A 20,657-nucleotide genomic window follows, 5' to 3' on the forward strand; every position below is an offset into this window, starting at 1 on the left:
TACCAGCTGTGTTACCCTGTTGAAATTATTAAACTGCTGTTTGCCTCAGTTTCCTCATTTATAAAATGGGGACAATAACAGCACCTACTTCTCAGGATTATTATCAAATGAGATGATAATTATTAAGTGCTTAGTACAGTACCTGGTGCATAGTGAGCACTGTATAAATGTTAGCTATTATATGGAGAGATTTTATTCCATGTTTTTGAAGAGACTAAATTTCCTGTTTTAGGGAGAGTAAGAGAATAGCTGATTGATAATTCTTGAGCTCATATCTTCCAGAAAGGTACTGAGTTTGTAATTATATCTATCTGCTACACATCAGATATTTGAAGTCTATGATTATGGTTTTTTTATGGATAAGGATTAAAACCACTTTTCCTGGTTAATTCAGAATGAAGTAGTTCTGCCTACTGTACATATACACAGGAGACAATTATAGATAACAAGTAAAAATATACATCAAAGCAAGCAATAAAACAGTCATTGGAGAAGCCATATAGATTAATTTAAGGAAATGAAGACACAGAAATTGGGAGTTCTGGGACCTGAGAATGGGCTGAAATCTCAGTTCAACTGAGAAGTTAAGGATCTCACATAATGAATCCACTCCTAGTAGGCTCTAGACAAAAGAGACATGTCAAAATTCCATCTTTTTCTCACATGTCTCTGGCTCCAAGGGTCTCCTATTCACCATTCAAAGTATGTACCCTATTACTCCTTATCCTATTTGTCTGTCTGTCTGTCTTTCCCTTCTCATCCAATCAACAGTCATGTATCCCTGGCCATATGAATATCCTAGGAATGTCCTTAAAAGGACCACAAAACTTGCCTGGGGCTACAAATAAAATATTAACTATAACTCTGAAGAAATAAGTGTGTCCATAATGTCCTCAAATCAACATATCAACAACATGTTAATAACTTTTGCCTATATTATTTTGTTTTTCTTGAACTCTATGATGGCAATTTTCTCCATTGAGTATAAAGGATATATTCTGAACGAGGTAAAATGACAAATTATGCTTGTGTTTACCTGCTAGTTGTTAAGGCTTATTGTTGAGTTGTTTTTATAAACTTTTGATATTTTTAGAAAAAAAATGAACCACAAAAGAGCTATGGACATATATTAGCACATTTGAATTTGTAAACTAACTAGTGAGTGTTGGATGGATCAGAATGGTTGTAGTTTGGATGGAATCCATTTCAAAAGCTTCCTGGGTAAGATGATTCTAAAGCAGAAGAAGGAAGAAAGTATACTTTATCATGAAGTAGAAAGACCTCCTAGGCAGGGGAAAGCGTGTACTCTTAAATACAGAAGTGGATAAAGTGTGTGTAAGGACTACAGAAGAGCTTGATTTAAGCATAAGTGTGTCAGAGAGCAGAGTTGGGTAGACCCAATTAGTATCTGAGTAGGAAATGACTGTGATTCATTGTCATTTTACACAAAAGGTTTGCTTTCTCTTTTCAGTCTTCCTCCTCTTATGGACCATGGCCTCACCTTCTATACACAAAAAATGTGCATACATGCTTATGTTGGGCTATGTAAATCAAATATAGTTGAATTTCTGATGTAGGTAGGTGGAATCAGGAAGAAGACCTGAATTCAAATTCACCCTTAGATACTTGCTAGTTATGTGACCATGGATAAGATCTTAATCTGTTTTCTTCAGTTTCCTAATCTGTAAAATGGGTATAGTAACTTCTATCTCCTAAGGCTGAGATAATATTTGTAAGCACAGTTTGTCCAGTTGCTGGTACTTAGTAGCTAGGTACATTAAGTAGGTACTTAATGAATGCTTGTTTTTAAAAATATATTTTTGTATCTATTTCATAAGGTCATTTTGAGAATAAAATGGAAAATATTTGTAAAATGTTTAGCACAATGCTTGTGTGTGGATAAAATTATAAGCACCAGAACCAAACGAGAATCAGAATCTAGATACTTGCTAGTTATGTGACTGTGGACAAGATCTTAATCTGTTTTCTTCAGTTTCCTAATCTGTAAAATGGGTATAGTAACTTCTGTCTCCTAAGGTTGAGATAATATTTGTAAGCACAGTTTGTCCAGTTGCTGGTACTTAGTAGCTAGGTACATTAAGTAGGTACTTAATGAATGCTTGTTTTTAAAAATATATTTTTGTACCTATTTCATAAGGTCATTTTGAGAATCAAATATTTGTAAAATGTTTAGCACAATGCTTGTGTGTGGATAAAATTATAAGCACCAGAACCAAACGAGAATCAGAATCAAACCCAAACCCAAAGCAACAGCAAAAATTTAGGAACCAATGAGGGTTTAGGTAGCCTGGGAGCCGCTCCCCAAAGGAACAAAAGAAGGAATGGTTATATAGGTTCCAATTAAGGTAGGAAGTAAATTGGATTTGGGGTACTTTAGGACTAGATCAGGCCTGTTACTGGGGGATTGCAGTATAGAAATAGGAGATTTAGATCAGAGAACCAATTGCTGGAAAGGCTCTTCTTCAGTTTAGGTTTTTCTTGAAACCCCGACTGATAGGACTGTTTTTGCTGTTTCAGCAGAAAGTAAGGTTACAGACGGGGCCGGAGTTATAATACAAATAGTTAAAAGGGCAAGTTAGAGCAACTGCAGACAAAATAGAGTTGCTCCAGCTTTCTTGGCCACTTACACCTGACACAGTGGGTAGTTAATGCTTCCTCTCTACCTTCTTCTCTCCCTCCTTCCTTCCTTCATTCCTTCCTTCATTCCTTCCTTCTTTCCTTTGTCCATCCTTTCCTTCCTTCCTTTCTTCCCAAATGTATTCCTCTTTCCTTTCCTTTATCTTTTCTACTTTGCCCTAGTTCTTTCTGTCTTTCTATTCAGTTTCCAATTTTCCTAACTAAATGTTGAATTCCTCCCCAAATAGTAGTTTAAACTAATAGTTAATGCACTTCCAAGTCCCCTTTAGATCACCACAAGATAAAGCTTCCCTGCAAAGACACAGTTTTTGGATATTGTTCTTCTCATTGAAGAACACCCTATGTGTCCATCCAAAGAGCTTTTCCCCAAGGCTTCCCAGTCAGGATTTCCTTTCTGGTTTCTTGCACTGCTTAGCTTCCTCATCTTGGCCTATGCTGCGCCTGACTTGATTTGTCCCTGGTTTCTTTTATGTCTGTTCCCTTGGATCTGATATGGGCTTCCTTAACTCCTTGGATATTTCTGACATCCCATTGATTTATCTCAATAGAGAAGGAACTCTCATACAAGCCTGATTTCCACCAACGCACATGACTGTTAGCCTCTTCCTTCCTGCCACCACTGGGCTAGGTTCTGACACCTATAAGAAATTCAAGCTCTAAATTCTGCTGACAGTGAGAAATTTAGAATGAGAAAATAACATAGTCAGCAGTATCAGCTTCACATACAAAAGCCTGTGATATATTGTACAGTCACCTCTCAAATTTCTGGGCTAATGGGAGAGAGGATAAGTAAACATGCATGAAATCCACAGTTCAGTCATTAATTTCAGCCTCTTTCCCTAGGAGATCTGCGGGGAGTTGCAGAATTAACTGGCTTGGGTTTCATCTCTTTCCTCTCCCCTCCCCAACTATCTAGAAATGAAATTTCAGGCAACTGGAGAGAAGCAAGGGACCAGGATCCTAATAACTGGCACTTTACATACATTATCTCATTGAATTATGACAAGAACCCTGAGGGGTAAATGCTATTGTTATGATTTATCCCCATTTTACAGAAATGAGGCACAGGAAGGTTAAAGAGACCTGACAAGGTCACAGTGAGTGTTGGGGGAGAGATTTGAAACCAGATTTCTCCTGCTTTGCTTTATGGTTGGCAAGCTAAGTTAGAGAAAAACTGGGCTTAAGAAACACTTTTCCACTTGACTCCCAAGGCGTAATATGGATGGGAATTTGGAGGTTTCTCTCCTGTCTGTCTGAATTCCTTCGTCTCCTATAGCAGATATAAAGTTACTTTTCTTTTTGTTCTCCCTCTCTCCCTTTTTTCTCCCCTCTCTCCCTTCCTCTCTTTCTCTCTCATTTTGCAGGATTTAGAAAACTTTTCTTGCCAGAGTGCAGGCAAGAGTCAAGGCAAATTCAGAGTAGGGATCTGAATGCAGACTCATTTTGATGAGCTTGGCAAGACAAGAAAACCATGACTTCATAAAAATCCTTTTTCTGTCTCTAAACCTTTCTCACAACACACAAACAACACATAATGCTCAGAGGCACACTCTCGTGTGCACAAACACACACACACACACACACACACACACACACACACACACACACACACACTGCCAGCTGGTTGCAGTGTGGAGGAAGAGCCAGCTGGTTTTAAGAAAGGCTGTGGAGGGAAGCTTGAGTCAGGATCATATTAGTATTAGAGATAACCTCTCTCCATTATTATTTTTTTTCCCCAAAAGCCCACACAGTAAACCTTAACAAAGCAAGTCTCTTCTTCTGAACTCCCATAATTACTTTCCTCTACCCAGAGGGATGATTTCTCTGTTTGCATCCTTCAGGTCCCCATCATGATGCAGGATATCCATAATTCATAAAAGAAGTGAAAGATTTATGAAGGATTGTGCTGGACTACCAGCAGGGTTGGGACAGGTTCTGATCTGAATTTAATTTAATTTAATTCTGTTTATTTAATCAGCTCCTAGATATGTGTCCTCAGGCAAGAATTAACTGTCAGACTAAGATTCTGTCCTAGTTTGGTACTGGGAGAGAGCCTGTGACATTCCTGAAAGGCATTTAGGTTGCGATCCTCTTCCTCTTTAGCCCTAAATCACTGCTCAGTTAGTCATTGGTCACCAAGTTTTGTACTCAGCCATTCCCTGAGCATCTTTTTCCTCTTCCGTTTTTAAAAAAATAACCTTTATTTACATCTTTTCTTTTTTTTTTTTTTTCACATTGCTTATGTATCCCATTGTTTCCAATCCCCTCCTCCCCCATTGAGAGACATTCTTTATGATAAAGAATGAAAATGGGGAATAAAACTTTAGCAAACCTAAGTAAAATTTTGAAAAAGTCAGATATTATGTTCTATAACCATTGGTCTGTACCTGTGCAAAATAGGGGTGCTAGGGGGAGCAGGGGAAGCTGTTTTCTCATATCTCATCTTTGGTACCAAGCTTGGCTATTATAATTTCACAGCATTCAGTTTTGATAGTTTTATTGCCATTCCTTTTATTTATGTTGCTGTAGTCATTGTGTATATTACTTTCCTGATTCAGCTTATTTTACTCTACATTGGTTTATATAAGTCTTTCCAAGCTCCTCTATATTCATCACATTCATCATTTCTTAGTGTGCAGTAACATTCCATTATATTTATGTACTACAACTTGTTTATCTATTCTCCAGTAAATGGATATCTATTTTATTTCCAACCCTGTGTTACTACAAAAAGTGCTGCTATAAATATTTAGATATATATGGTATCATTATTTTTGTCATTGACCTCCTTGGAGTAAGACTCCTAGCAGTGTACTCTTTGAGTCTAAATGTATGGACATTTTCATAAATCTTTTTACTTAATTGCAAATGGCTTTCCAGAATGAAGCAGCATTGCATAGTGTCTATGAAACATAAAATCAGGAAGACCTGAATTCAAATCCTGCCACCATAGCTGTATGTCAGTCACTTAACTTTGTGCCTCCATGTCCTCGTTTGTTAAATGAAAGAGTTGAAAATGTGATGCCTTTTGAAATCTTTTCAGCTCTTTATAATTTTATGATCCTAATGTTTGAACCATTTTACAGTTTCATCAACTATGAATTAGTGTATCTGTTGTTTTTTGAAACATCTTTCATATTGACTCTTCCCATCTTTTGTAATCTTTGCCAATATGTTGAATGTGAGGTATGCAATGGAAGTCTGAATGTAATGCTGTCTTCCCATGTATAAATGCTGGGGCCTACTTCCTGTGTCTGAGACAGTTTTGATGATGTGGAGGGAAAACAAGACCTCAGCATCTCCACATGAGGAACTACTATTAGAGATTCATGTGACAGATCCATATTTCTGGTGAAATCTCAGAATTGTTTTGATTTGATTTCTTTTATTTTAATGATTTGGAGCATTCTTTCAAATGATTTTTAAAGAGTTTTCAAATCTTTTTTTTTTTTTAAGAAGTATTTGTTCATATCCTTTGGTTACTTTTTTTGACATTCATTTCTCATAGATGTCTTGATATTTTGTTTGTTAACTCTTCATTAAAGTTATTTGATGCAAGATATTATTAAAGATATTTGATATTTTTCTTCCCCACTAAGTTACTTCCCTTCTTATCCCATTTGCAGTGATTCTGTTCTTATAAGTTTTTTTAAAATTTCATCTGGTTGAAATGCTTTATTTTATCTTTTGTAATTACTTCAGACTCCTTGTTTAATACCCCTCTAACTGCAAAAAGCATATGATCAGCTTCTCTCATTTTAATTTTTTTATTTTAATTTTCAATGGTATTTTATTTTTCCAAATACACATAAAGATAGTTTTCAACATTCACCTTTGCCAAACCTCATGTTCCAAATTTTTCTCCCTCTCCCTGCTCCTCTCCCTTCCCCATGACAGCAAGCAATCTGATATAGGCACTTCTCTCATTTTTAAAGGATTTATCTTTAATATCTAGGTTATGTATTCATTTTGAATTTATCATGGTATAAGCTCTTAGCATAAACATAATTTCTTGCAGATTGCTTTCCACTTTTCCCAGTAATTCTTGCCAAACTGGTGGTTCTTTCTTAGGTGGTCTATGGTTTAGGGTTTATGGAACATTAGGTTATTGAGTTCAAGTATTTCTGATTTTTTCTTGGGTTGTCTCTTTCATTGCTCTTTTCTATTTTTTTCAGAGTACTAAATGTTTTTGAAGACTGCCTTATGATATAGTTTAAAGTCTTCAAGTACTTTATCTCCATCATTCCTACAATTTTTCATGATTTCCCTACAGATTTTAGCTCTTTTGTTTTTCCAAATGAATTTTGTTTATATTTTATCTAGTTCTGTAAAATGATTAGTAAGGCAGTAGATCTTTAAATTAATTTTGATAGTATTATCATTTTGATTTGATTGGCATAGTCCAGCCATGAGCACTGAATATTTCTGTACTTAAGTGGTACTATTTTTAGCATGACCAGATTTAAAACAAAGTAAAACTAAACTAAGGTAAACTAAACTAAGCTAAACTGATCATCTCTATGGCTTAGCATAGGAGACAGTTATTTGTCAGGTCTTCCTGACTCCAGGTCCAGTCTCTAGAATTTATCTTTTGCCACTTATGGCATTCTGATTAATGACATGGAAGTGTCACACTGAATCCAAGTATAGCTACAAAGCTGACCATTTACTTTGTGGGGAAAGAGGATTTTGTCTAGCCAGGAAAGTTGTTCTAGAAAATGTTTTAGAATGCTAAATGGACTATTAAACATGAATTATTATATCTTGAAAGTACATGAAATGAATAAATATGAAATAAATAAATACTAAATAAATTAACCTTACTGAAGAAACAACTCTAGTGGAACTTCCTAGTGGAAAAAGCACAAATAAGAAGTCAAGAGACCTGGATTCATGTCTCACCTCAAAAGTTGTGTGGTGGTGATCAAAAAGTTTAAACTCTAGGATCAGTTTTTATGTGTGTGAAATAGGAATAATATTTATGTTAACTAACTAATAGAGTTGTGAGGAATGTTTTGTAAATCTTTAAGTACCGCAAGTAACCGTTAAGAACCTCTCCTGTGGTGGAAGTGTGGAGGGTAGGTTGGGATCCATACTCTCTCCTTCTCAAAGGGCCAAATGAGAGAATGAGTGGAATACAGTATTGGGGAAGCCTTGCCTCTATAGAGAGGAGTCCAGTTTGAGGTGTGTTTTTTGTACTTTCTGGCCCCAATCCTGATATACAAAGTTTAGATTTAGTTAGTGTTTAGTATATTTTCAAAAAGAAGGGGTAGAATTGATAAAATAAATGAGGTATGGCACCAACTATTTAATAATTCCCCTACACTAAGGGTTCGCAAACTATGGTCTATAGGCCATATTTAACCTACTCCCTGTTTTTGTAAATTCTGGGACTTTTTTATATACAAATTTTATAATACAACTTTGCAAAAATGCAAATTGATCTCATTTATGTGCTTTCAAACTATATCTCTTTTGAGAATATTGTTTCTTTGCATACATTCAGAGAAGGAATATAAAACGCAAGAGACACCTAAGGGTTTGAGCCAGCTTCAGGCTTGCCTAGGCAGGTTATGTGCCTGCTGCCATGGACTCTCAGCCTTCATGCTGCTGGGATCCTTTTTTCTCATCATCACAGGAAGTCTCAGAGTTACATGACATCACACATTTTCAGAGAGAGAGAGAGACAGAGACAGAGACAGACAGACAGATACAGTGAAAGAAGGAGAAAGATAGACAGAGAGAGACAAAGAGAGACAGAGACAGAGAGACAGAGGCAGAGAAAAAAAACACACAGAGAGACAGAGACAGACAGAGACAAACAGAGAGGGGAGATAGACATAGAGACAGATACACAGAGAGACAGAAACAGAGATACACACATACACACACAGACAAACTCACAGAGAGAAGCAGAATGCAGTCATTTCTTTTGAAGTCTAATGAAAAGGCTGCTCCTCCTATTCAGTGAGCACTCCTTGTAGGAAGCAGGGCTACCAGGCTTTGTGGCACCATGCTAAAGAATCAAATCTTTCAGTCTGAGCATGTGTCCCTGGAAGATGTCAAGACAAAGGATTGATATTAAATGGGAAATGTCTCAGCCAGAAAGGTGTCACCAGAAGAAGTCAAGGTCCAGGCTTATGTCTAAGTGTGCTCCATTACCCAAATTGTTATTATTATTTTGTAGAAAGAAAGATAAACTATGAAAAAAAGCTTGTCACAATAGAGATTTATGGCAGATGGGTGAGATAATGGATGGAATGCTTGTTCTGGTATCAGGAAGACTGAGATCTGGTCTCAGATACTTACAAACTATGTGATCCTGAGCCAAGTCACTATCTCCATCTGTCTCAGATTTTTCAGTCTAAAAAGGGGATAATAAAATTGCTTACCTTAGAGGATTAGTTTAAGGATCAAATGGAATGATATTTGTAAAGTCAGTACAGTGTCTGGTACAGTGTAGGCACTTAATAAATGCTTGTTCTTGTGCCCAAAGGGCTATCAAATTGTGTATACCCTTTGATCCAGCAGTGTCTGTATCCCAAAGAGATCTATTTATTTATTATATCTTTTTATTTACAAAGCACATGCATGAGTAATTTTTTCAACATTGACCCTTACAAAATCTTCTGTTCCAAATTTCCCCCTCTTTCCCCCACTCCCTCCCCTAGATGGCAGGTAGTCCAAGACATGTTAAATTATATGCTAAATCCAATATTTATATATATATATATATATATATATATATATATATATATGTATATATATATATATATATATATATATATATATATATATATATATATACATATATATACAGTTATCTTGCTGCACAAGAAAAATCAGAAAGAAAAAAGAACTGAGAAGGGAAACAAAAATGCAAGCAAACAACAATAGAGAGAGTGAGAATATTATATTGTGGTCCACACTCAGTTCCCACAGTCCTCTCTCTGATTGTAGATGATTCTCTTCATCACTGAACAAGTGGAACTGGTTTGAATCAACTCATTGTTGAAGAGAGCAACATCCATCTGAATTGATCATCATGTAGATTGTTGTTGCCGTGTGCAATGATCTCCTGGTTCTGCTCATTTCACTCAACATCAGTTCATGTAAGTCTCTCCAGGTCTCTCTGAAATTATCTTGTTGGTCATTTCTTACATGACAATAATATTCCATAACATTCATATACCACAATTTATTCAGCCAATCTCCAATGACTCAGTTTCCAGTTTCTGGCCACTACAAAAAGGGCTGCTGCAAACATTCTTGCACATACAGGTCCCTTTCCTTTCTTTAAGATCTCTTTGGGATATAAGCCCAGTAGAAACACTGCTGGACCAAAGGTATGCACAATTTGATAACTTTTTGAGTGTATTTCCAAATTGCTCTCCAGAATGGTTGGATTCCTTCACAGTTCCACCAACAATGTATCAGTGTCCCAGTTTTCCCACATTCCCTCCAACATTTGTCATTATCTTTTCCTGTCAGCCAATCTGACAGGTGTGTAGTGGTATCTCAGAATTGTCTTAATATGCATTTCTCTGATCAATAGTGATTTGGAGCATCTTTTCATATGACTAGAAATAGTTTTAATTTCTTCATCTGAAAATTGTCCATATCCTTTGACCATTTATCAATTGGAGAATGGCTTGATTTCTTATAAATTGTATTTTGGAGATGAGGCCTTTATCAGAAGCTTTAGCTGTAAAAAATGTTTTCCCAGTTTATTGCTTCCCTTCTAATCCTGTTCACATTAGTTTTATTTGTGCAAAAGCTTTTTAACTTAATATAATGGAAATTTTCTATTTTGTGATCAATAATGACTTCTAGTTAGTTCTTCTTTGGTCACAAATTCCTTCCTCCTCCACAAGTCTGAGAAATAAACTATCCTATGTTCTTCTAATTTATTTATAATCTCATTCTTTATGCCTAGATCATGAACCCATTTCGCTCTTATCTTAGTGTGTGGTGTTAAATGTGGGTCTATGCCTAGTTTCTGCTATACTAATTTCCAATTTTCCCAGCAATTTTTGTCAAATAATGAATTCATATCCCCAAAGCTGGGGTCTTTGGGTTTGTCAAACACTAGTTTGCTATAGTTATTGACTATTTTGTCCTGTGAACCTAACCTATTCCATGATCAACTAGTCTATTTCTTAGCCAATATCAAATGGTTTTGGTGACCACTGCTGTATAATATAGTTTCAGATCAGGTACAGCTAGGCCACCTTCATTTGATTTTTTTTTTTCATTAGTTCCCTTGAAATTATTGACCTTTTGTTCTTCAAGATGAATTTTGATGTTATTTTTTTCTAGGTCATTAAAAGAGTGTCTTGGGAGTCTGATTGGTATAGCACTAAATACATAGATTAGCTTAGGTAATATTGTCATTTTGATTGTATTCACTCGACCTATCCAGGATCACTTAATATTTTTCCAGTTGTTTTGATCTGACTTTATTTGTGTGGAAAGTGTTTTGTAGTTTTGCTCACATAGTTCCTGACTTTCCTTTGGCAGATATTTTATACTATTTATGGTTATTTTAAATGGAATTTCTCTTCGTTATCTCTTGCTGTTGGATTTTGTTAGTGCTGTATACAAATGCTGATGATTTATGTGGATTTATTTTGTATGCTGCAACTTTGATAAAGTTGTAAATTATTTCTAATAGCTTTTTAGTTGATTTTCTGGGATTCTCTATACCATCATACCATCTGCAAAAAGTGATAATTTGATTTCCTCATTACTTGCTACTTGCTCTAATCACTTTAACCTCTTTTTCATCTCATTGCCAAAGCTAGCATTTCTAATATAATATTGAATAGTAATGGTGATAGTGGGCAACCTTGTTTCACCCCTGGTCTTATTGGGAATGGTTCCAGCTTATCTCTATTACATATGATGCTTATTGATAGTTTTACATAGATGCTTCTGACTATTTCAAGGAAAAGTCCATTAATTCCTATACTCTCTAGTGTTTTTAATAGGAATGGTTGTTGGATTTTATAAAATGCTTTTTCTGCATCTTTTGAGATAATCATATTGTTTTTGTTAATTTAATTGTTGATATAGTCAATTATGCTAATAGTTTTCCTAATATTAGAATAGCCCTGCATTCCTGGTATAAACCATGCTTGGTCATAGTGTATTGTCCTGGGGATAATTTTCAGTAATCTCTTTGCTAATATTTTATTTAAGATTTTTGCATCAATATTCATTAGGGAGATTGACTTATAATTTTCTTTCTCTGTTTTTTTGTTCTACTTGGTTTAGGTATCAGTACCATGTCTGTGTCATAAAAGGAATTTGGTAGGAGTCTTTCATTCCCTAATTTTTCAAATAGTTTAAATAGTATTGGAATTATTTGTTCTTTAAATGCTTGGTAGAATTCACATGTAAATCCATGTGGTCCTGGGGATTTTTTCTTAGAGAATTGATTAATAGCTTGCTCTATTTCTTTCTCTGAAAAGCAATTTACTTCCTTCTCTATTAATCTGGACAATCTACATTTTTGTAGGTATTTCTCCATTTTACTTACATTGACAAATTTGGCATAAAGTTGGGCAAAGGAATTCCTAATTATTGCTCTAATTTTCTCTTCATTGGCAAAAAGTTCTCCCTTTTCATTTTTAAAATTAACAATTTGATTTTCCTCTTCCCTTTTTCTAATCAAATTTACTAAAGGTTTATCTATTTTGCTGTTTTTTTCATAAAACCAATTCAGTTTTATTTATTAATTCAATAGTTTTTTTACTTTCAATTTTATTAATCTCTCCTTTTATTTTAGAATTTCAAGTTTGGTATTTAATTTGGTTTTGAATTTGTTCTTTTTCCAGTTTTTTTAGTTGCAAGCCCAATTCATTGATCTTCTCTTTCTCTATTTTATGCAAGTAAGCATCTAGAGATATAAAATTTCCCTTTATTACCACTTTGGCTGCATTCCACAAATTCTGGTATGTTGTTTCATTATTGTCATTCTCTTGGATAAAATTATTAATTGTATCTATGATTTGCTGTTTCACCCATTTATTCTTTAGGATGAGATTGCTTAGTTTCCAATTACTTTTTGGTCTATTTTCCCTGGCTTTTTATTGAATGTAATTTTTATTGCATCATGATCTGGAAAAAATGCATTTACTATTTCTGCCTTTCTGCTTTTGATTCTGAGGTCTTTATGTCCTAATATGTGGTCAATTTTTTGTATAGGTTCCATGAACTGCTGAAAAAAAAGTCTGCTCCTTTCTGTCTCCATTCAATTTTCTTTTCTTTTCTTTTCTTTCTTTCTTTCTTTCTTTCTTTTTACATTTTTTATTATAGCTTTTTATTTACAAGATATATGCATGGGTAATTTTTCAGCATTGACCCTTGCTAAACCTTCTGTTCCAACTTTTCCTTTCCTTCCCCCCACACCCTCTCCTAGATGGCAGGTAGACCAATATATATTAGATTTCATTCAATTTTCTCCAAAGATCTATAATACCTAACTTTTCTAGTATTCTATTTACCTCCTATTTATTTTGTAGTTTGATTTATCTAGTTCTCAGAGAGCAAGGTTGAGATTTCCCACTATTATAGTCTTCTTGCAGGTCTCTTAACTTCTCCTATAGGAATTTCCATGCTATATCCTTTGGTGCATATATTTTTTAGTATTGATATTGATTCATTACCTATGGTAAACTTTTGCAAGATATAATTTCCTTCCTTATCTTTGTTAATCAGATCAACTTTTGCTTTTGCTTGATCTGAGATCAGAATGGCTACCCCTGCTTTTTTTCTTTTTTACCTCACCTTTTTTTTTTTAAACCTTTACTCTGTATGTATCATTTTGCTTTAAATGTGTTTCTTGTAAACAACATATTGTTGCATTCTGGCTTTTAATCCAGTCAGCTATCTGCTTCCGCTTTATGGGAGAATTCATCCCATTCACATTTATGGTTAAAACTACTAATTCTGTATTTCCTGCCATGTTATTATCTATTATACTAGATTATACTTTTCTCTTTCCTTTTCCCCATTTCCCTCTCCCCTGTATTTAGCTTATGAGCACCACTTGCCTCCAGAAGCCTTCTCCCTTTAGAATCTCTTCCCCTTTAGAGTCCCTCTTCTTTTCTTATACCTTTCCCCTATTTCTGTTTTCCCTTCTATTTAGCCTACCCCTTCCCTTTTTGCCTTTCCCCTCCCATTTTTCAATAAGGTAAGAGAAGTTTCTCTGTAAACCAAATATGTTTAATATTTTCTCTTTGAGCCAAATCCGATGAGAGTAAGATTCACACAATGTTCATCCCCCTCCCTTCTTTCCCTCAAATGTAATAGGTTTCCTTTGCTTCCTCGTGAGATGTAAGTTCCCTCATTTTACTTCTATTTTTCCCTTGTACAATTAATTCCCTTTCCACCTATAGTTCCTTTTTATATTATAAGAGTAAAAATCAAATTATACATGCACTTTCTATGTATATGCACAACAGAAATATAGTTCTCAAGAGTTCTTTTTACCTTTTTATGTTTCTCTTGAGTCCTATACTTGGAGGTCAAATTTTTTGACCTTTTCATCAGAAATAAATGGAATTCATCTGTTTCATTGAATACCCATCTTCTTCCCTGGAAGAAAATGCTCAGTTTAGCAGGGTAGTTTATTCTTGGCTGCATTCCAAGTTCCTTTGCCTTTTGGAATATCAGATTCCAGGCCTTTTGATCCTTTAAGGTGGAAGCTGGTAGATCCTGGATGATGATTATTGTGGCTCCTTGGTATTTGAATTTTTTTTTTTTTTTTGGTTGCTTGTAATATTTTTTTCTTTGGTGTGATAGTTCTGAAATTTAGCTATAATATTCCTTGGAGAATTTTGGGGCCTCTTTCTGTAGGTATTCAGTGAATTCTTTCATTGGCTATTTTATTTTCTGCTTCTATGACATCAGGGCAGTTGTCTTTGATGAGTTCCTGAAAAATAGTATTTAGGCTCTTTTTTCATCATGGTTTTCAGGGAGTCCAATAATTCTTAGATTGTCTAGATCTATTTTCCAGGTCAGTTGTTTTTCCAATTAGGTAGTTTACAATTTTTCAATTGAGATTCAATGTCTCATTGAGTCATTCATTCATTTCCATTTGTTCAATTCTGATTTTTAGTGAATTATTTTATTCATTTACTTTTTAAACTTCTTTTTGTATTTGTCCAATTGAGTTTTTAAATGAGGTGTTTTCTTCTATAGAATTTTTTTCCCCATTTCATAAATTCTATTTTTTAAGGAGTTATTTTCTTTTTCCATTTCATAAGCTCTGTTTTCCTGGGAGTTATTTACCTTTTCCAATTCACAAATCTTGTTTTCCTGGGAGTTCTTTACCTTTTCCATTTCACAAATTCTGTTTTTTTAGTGAGTTGTTTTCTTTTTCCACTTTATCAAATCTAAATTTTCATGAGTTGTATGCCTTTACCAAACCCTCTTGCAAAGTTTTCCTTTCCTTATCCATTTTTTTCTAGTTCTCTTTTGAGATCCTTTTAAATTTCTTCTAGGAAGGCCTTGTGTGAAAGAGATCAGGTTCTATCACCTTTTGGAGCTTCATCTGGAGACAATCTGCTTTTAGTCTCTTCAGTGTTTGAAATTTGTTCTTCTCTTTCACCACAGAAACTATTGATCGTTAGGGTCCTCTTTGCCTTTTAACTTTTTTTTTTTTTTTTTTTTTTTAAAGTTTTGATCTGCTTTTAGAGCAAGAGAAGTTTACCAAGCTTTCTCTACAGGTAGCAGGGAAGTGGCAGTGACTGTGCTGGGTCAGTGCTGATTCACTCCCTTGCTGGGTGGGTATGGCCAGGTCCTGTGAGATTCCCATCTTTACAGGTTTACTCTTTACCTTTTGTATTTGTGTTGGATGTTTTCTAACTTCTCTGCTAATCTACTAGCTTGCAATCAGGGCAGAGTAGCCAGCACTGTGGTAGAGTCCTTTCCATAGATTCTCTACAGTGTGGAATCTGCTCTGCCTGGCAGAGACACTGCCCTGGGTCTGTACAGTGTGCCCTGGCATTCTGCACCTAGCCTTCCTCCATGCCAACCAAAATAGACCTTTTCTGGGGATTTTTGAAGTTATCTTCTGCTGGTAATTTGCTGTACTCCTAATATTCATGAATTCTGCAGGTCTAGAACTAATTCAGAGGCTGAATTTGGTGCTTAATTGAGGATGTTAGGAGAAGATCAGAAAGAAGCATGTGTTCTCTATGCCATCTTGGCTCCCCCTCCCCTCCCAAAGAATCTTAAAGGAGGGAAAAGGACCCACATGTGCAAAAATGTTTGTCACAGCCCTTTTTGTGGTGTCTAGAAACTGGAAATTGAGTTAATGCCCATCAGTTGGAGAATGGTTGAGTAAGTTATGATATAGAAATGTTATGTAATATTATTGTTCTATAAGAAAGGATAAGCAGAGTGATTTCAGAGAGGCCTGGTGAGATTTATATGAATTGATGCTAAGTGAAATGAGCAGAACCAGGAGATTACTGAACATGGCAACAACAAGATTATACAATGATCAATTCTGATGGACGTGGCTCTTTTCAACAATGAGATGATTCAGACTAGTTCCAATGATCTTGTGATAAAGAGAGCCACCTACACCTAGAGAGAGGACTATGGGAACTGAGTATGCATTACAACATAGCATTTTCATTCTTTTTTGTTGTTTGCTTGCATTTTATTTTCTTTCTCACTTTTTCCTTTTTGATTTAATTTTTCTTGTGCAGCAAGATAATTGTACAAATACGTATGCATATATTGTATTTAACATATATTTTTACCATGTTTAACAAATATTGGATTACTTGCTATCTAGGGGAGGACGTGGGGAGGGAGGATGGGGAAATTTGAACACAAGGTTTTGCAAAGGTTAATGCTGAAAAATTATCCATGCTTATGTTTTGAAAATTAAAAAGCTTTAGTAAAATAAATAAAGAAAAAAATAAATGCTTGTTATCTTTTTCCCTTCTCCCCTTATAGATTGGAGTTAAAAGAAATCTCAGAGGTCATTGAGTTCAATCTTATCAGTCAAGGAAACTTGAGACCTAGAAAATGCATCTGTTCCAAAGATAAATAATTAGGATGAGAGTAACTAAGGGATTTTCTTCTACTTAAGACAAAATATTAATTTATTATAGTTCAATAAATACATACAATGCTTTTTAGTAACAATAAAGGCATGAACAACAAATAAGAATTTATATGTTAGCTCATCTGGTTTGCTCATTACTTCTTCAACATATCCTGTGCACTTCTACCTCTTAGCTATATGAAAGTAGAGATTGCATATTATGCTGTATGTTCCCTGGGGAATCCAGGACAATGTCTTGCCCATTGTAGATAGCTAAATAGAATTGTTGATGAGTTGATTGATTGACCCACTGGAATTCTAAATGTTTAATAACACTTGAAAGGTTTAGATAGGACTGTCTATTCTAATGGAGGCAAATGAGTTAAAATAAATCAAAGACATTTCCACTTTTGCTTTTTGGTTTGGTTGGCTCTCTGGGAGTTTTCTGTGTGTCCATTTGGGGCAATTGGGTAAAGGAAAAACAGGAAGAGAGGAAGGATAGCAGATTTAGGAAGGAGTGATGCACTGGGGAAAAGGAAAAGTGAAGAAAATGAAATCATCTAAAGGAAAAATATGTCTCTGGGAAAGTGGTAAGAAAGCAGAGTTGGGGGGGCAATGAGCTAAAATAAGAATATCCTTCTGAAAGCATCAGATAATCTTAGATAAAAAAAATAATTGAGTGGGAAATTGCCCCTGACCCTGCTTTCCTTAAGGTTGGAGGCACTATAAACTAAGTTTTATTCTCTTTGTATCTACTTGGCTTCCTTATAGAAAAATAGACGCAGTACCCACATTAAATAATGAAAACTAGGGCACTGATAATAGTATTATTTCTCATATAGGAAGGTGGTAATATTGCTCGCCATAGCATTCAGATCTTTGCAGAATGGAACAGTGCTTGATATTTTATAACTGACAACATCATGAGCACCTATGCAACAAAATAGGTGGTATTATAGCTCCCAAGAAAGTAGACACTGGCATGGGTAGCAGTCCATCCAGATTTTCTGCTTTTTCCTGGAATTGATATGGTCCTTCCATACTATTGCTAGTATGGTATCCAGTAGTCACCAGATAATGCTTTCTTATGAAGGACTTGGAAAGCCTAAGGTTAAAGTTGTCATTAAGTGGTTTGCTTTCTGGTGACAGGGGAGAGATGAAATTATATACCCAGCCCCCATGGTATTAAGAAGGCATCTCTCAGAAAAGCCCTCTAAAGAGGCAAAATTCTGTTTTTTTCCTCTCTGATTGATGGAATATCCAGGGAGAAGAAGGTCAAGGTTGATGGTTAGAAGAATATGCAGTGGGTGCCAGGATGGTTTCAATTCATGATATAAGTACTAGAATAGGGATAGGCTACAGGCAATTAGCTACCTTAGTTCAAATGACCCTGAACTATAGTGATGATCAATCAGTGACATGCTAGGAATGTCATCATTTGCACTGTGTTCTTAATGTCTACTAGTGCTATTTCTTCTGATGCGCAGTGAATTGCAAAAGTTTTTTTTTTTTTTTTTTTTTTAAATCATCCATCATATGGGCCAGATTGTAAATTCAGGATTCAATTCTTCTGAAAAGTATATGGGCACACATTGTTTTATTGTGCTTCATTTGATTATGCTTTGCAGACATTGCATTTTTTAGAAATTGAAAATTTGTGGCAATTTTGCCTCAAGTGAATCTATTGATGCCGTTTTTTTCCAACAGCATGAGCTCACATTTTGCCTCTAGGTCATATTTTGGTAATTTTTGTAATATTTCACACTTTTTCATTACTATAACATCTGTTATGATGATCTGTGATTAATAATCTTTGATGTTATTATCATAATTTATTTGGGGCACTATGAACCATTGCTATATATATATATATATATATATATATATATAGATATAGATATATTAATTAATAAATGTTGTTGTGTGTGTTCACTGACTGACTGTTTCTCAGCTCCCTCTCTCCTGCTTTGGGCCTATTTTCTGAGATACAGCAATATTGGAAATAGGCCAGTTAATAATCCTACAATAGCCTCTAAATGTTAAAGTGAAAACAAGAGTCAATCTATGTGGCAAACTTCATTGTTTCTTATTTTAAGACATTGGCACAGCCATTCCAGTCTTCAGCAACCATGACCCTGACTAGTTACCAACCATCAACCCTGAGGCAAGACACTCTACCAGCAAAAAGATCATAATTCATTGAAGGCCCAAATCATGGCTAGCTTTTTCCTTTCTTCCTTCCTTCCTTCCTTCCTTCCTTCCTTCCTTCCTTCCTTCCTTCCTTCCTTCCTTCCTTCCTTCCTTCCTTCCTTCCTTCCTTCCTTCCTTCCTTCCTTCCTTCCTTCCTTCCTTCCTTCCTTCCTTCCTTCCTTCCTTCCTTCCTTCTTTCTTTCTTTCTTTCTTTCTTTCTTTCTTTCTTTCTTCTTTCTTTCTTTCTTTCTTTTCTTTCTTTCTTTCTTTCTTTCTTTCTTTCTTTCTTTCTTTCTTTCTTTCTTCTTTCTTTCTTTCTTCCTTCTTTCCTTCTTTCCTTCTTTCCTTCCTTCTTTCTTTCTTTCCTTCTTCCTTCCTTCTTTCTTTCTTTCCTTCTTTCTTTCTTTCCTTCTTTCCTTCCTTCTTTCTTTCTTTCCTTCTTTCTTTCCTTCTTTCTTTCTTTCCTTCTTTCCTTCTTTCTTTCTTTCCTTCTTTCCTTCCTTCTTTCTTTCTTTCCTTCTTTCTTTCTTTCTTTCTTTCTTTCTTTCTTTCTTTCTTTCTTTCTTTCTTTCTTTCTTTCTTTCTTTCTTTCTTCTTTCTTTCTTTCTTTCTTTCTTTCTTTCTTTCTTTCTTTCTTTCTTTCTTTCTTTCTTTCTTTCTTTCTTTCTTCCTTTCTTCCTTTCTTTTTTCTTTTCAGTCAACAAAATAATCAAGAAATTTTCTCTTCTCCAAAGATCTCTCTCTTTTGTTTTGTTTTATTTCATTTTTTTCTCCAAAGGTCTCTTACCAGCTCTGTTCCTCACAGAAGAACAATGTGTCCAGTCAGGATTCTTTCCAATTAGAAAAGTCTTATGCAAAATGTTCATGCTTGAAACAAAGTTACATAATATTTTATAATTCTACTTAACTTTGAATCAATTCATATAAAATTTTCTAAGCTTCCCTATATTCATTACATTCATAATTTCTTACAATTCAGTAATGTTCTATTGCTTTCATACAATGAATGTGTAATACAATTTGTTTATCCATTTCCCAGTAAACAGACACATCTATTTTGCTTCCAATTCTTTGCTACCTCAAAAAAAGTGTTGTATAAATATTTTGATGCAAATATGGTTGTTAGTTTTGCTATTAACCTACTCGGGGATATGTTTAGCAATGTAATCTCTAAGTCCAAGGTTATGAACTTTTTAGTAACTCTGCATATAATTACAGATATCAAAATGAGACCGCATGTCATAGTGACTAGGGCACTAAATGTGAAATCAGGAAGACCTAAGTACAAATTCTATCTCAGAGAATTATAAGTGTATGACTTGAGGAAAGTTGCTTAACCTTAATGTGCCTCAATTTCCTTATTTGTAGAACATAACAACTGAAGACTTTTAAGATCTTTTTCAGCTCTAAATCTATGGTTTTATGATACTAAAAGTTGGACTAAATTACTATATTAGTGTGCCTGTTGTCTTTTCATAATTCCTTTCAACTTATTTTCAACTTTTCTGATTTTTGCCAATTTTCTGAGTGTGAGGTGAAATCTAAGAGTTGCTTTCATTTGCATTTTTATTATTTGCATTATTAGTGATTTGGGACATTCATTTAGGCTTATAAATACTTTATATTCCTTTTGTTCTTCTTAAAAAGCATCTTACATCCTTTGATCACTTATTTATCAAAAAATAGCTTTTAGTCAGATAGTTCTCTTAACTATCCAGAATAGCTTGAATAGCTGACCTTT

The sequence above is a fragment of the Sminthopsis crassicaudata genome, chromosome 1 (assembly GCF_048593235.1).
Source record: "Sminthopsis crassicaudata isolate SCR6 chromosome 1, ASM4859323v1, whole genome shotgun sequence".
NCBI classification, from domain to species: Eukaryota; Metazoa; Chordata; class Mammalia; order Dasyuromorphia; family Dasyuridae; genus Sminthopsis; species Sminthopsis crassicaudata.